At 43.4% G+C, this 1,358-nt stretch overlaps 1 protein-coding gene across 1 annotated transcript in view; it reads right to left on the bottom strand.

Annotated features, from left to right (window-relative positions):
* The window catches only part of COQ2 (coenzyme Q2, polyprenyltransferase), a gene marked incomplete at its 5' end in the record, with an annotated part of 23,366 nt that overhangs the window by 8,741 nt on the left and 13,267 nt on the right, over positions 1–1,358 (bottom strand). The gene's annotated exons all lie outside the window — the stretch shown is intronic.

The raw sequence follows: 1,358 nt of genomic DNA, 5'->3' as shown, positions 1-1,358 counted from the left end.
CTATATTAAATGTTGTTATTATTCCTTTTTTGGCAGTATATTACACCATCCAATGTATTCGTGCACCTACCATTCTGCTATTTGTTCCCCTTGAGTGGGGTTATATAGTCATCATTGCTATCAGTGCCCCCCTCACCCCCCACTGACTTTCTGTACCTTCAGGGAATCATTACTCCCATTACTATTTCTGAAGTGTTTATCTAGCTTTGATTTCATGCATCAAGCAATCTTAATTATAAAAATGAACATATGCAGGTTTAGTAGGATCAATACATAAAGAGTGACAGTCTGAGAAACAGCAGCAGTTCGACCCTATCCTAACGAGTTGTGTGAGTCAGCATTGCCTTGACGGCAGTGGGTTTGGTTTTGGAGCTACTCAGCTCAGCATGTCAGTGTTTAATTCCACAGAGAAAAGAGGTGTGCTCAGAATGTGCAGCCCTGGAAACACAGAAAGAGGAAACTGCAGTGGATATTGGACACGGTGGGTATCATATGAACGCTCTGGGCATGGGAAGCATCGCAGTCAAGAGGGAGGTCTTTCTCTGCTGGATGTGGCCACTGTTGCTGTGTCTTTGCTGGCCGTGTGGCCTTGCTTTGCATGTTTGTCTGTACAGGGAAACCTGCACAGGTAGATTTAAAAAGACAGTAGCTGGACTGATGATTGCCTGGGGCACAGAAGGGAAGTGTGGGGGGAAATAGGGAGTGCACATCAGTGGAGAGAACAAGGGGATAAGGACCCAAAGTTGATTGTAACCATGACTGTGCACCCCTGCTTGATATGACTGAACTACTGAATTGCATGGTATATTAATGATAGCTCAATTTTAATAAAAGAAAAGAAAAAAATTAGATGTGAAGAAAGAAACGGCAGATCATCTGGGACTGTGGGAGTGGGAATGCTTTTGCCATGCAAACCGGTCTGGGGCTACAGTCTATTGATTCCATCCAACTCTCAAGTGCAAAGGGCAAACTCATTGTATGAATGAGTGTAAACAGACCTGCTACATGGGCAAATAATACAAACTGTCATTTTATAAGAGGAACTGCCCTTTCCATTCTAAGTGGCGATGAAAAATGATTACAGTAACCTCAAGATAAAGAATATAACGACTTTCTAACATTAGAGGCCCCGGGGTTGGGGGTGGGGGTGCATGGAGTTAAGGACTCAACTGCTAACTAAAAAGTTAGTTGTCCCATTGGGCCTCCACTCAAGTACTCCCTCAATGCAAGAACACTTTGTTCTATTAAACTGACATTCCATGATGCTCACCTTCCCGACACAATCGCTGAAGACAAAGCAGGTGCATAAGCAAATGTGTTGAAGAAAGCTGATGGTGCCCAGTTATTAACAGATATAG

Source organism: Echinops telfairi, unplaced genomic scaffold (assembly GCF_000313985.2).
Source record: "Echinops telfairi isolate 266 unplaced genomic scaffold, ASM31398v2 ScPeMD7_7468;HRSCAF=8506_0, whole genome shotgun sequence".
NCBI classification, from domain to species: Eukaryota; Metazoa; Chordata; class Mammalia; order Afrosoricida; family Tenrecidae; genus Echinops; species Echinops telfairi.
This window is presented reverse-complemented; position numbering and strand designations above follow the sequence as displayed.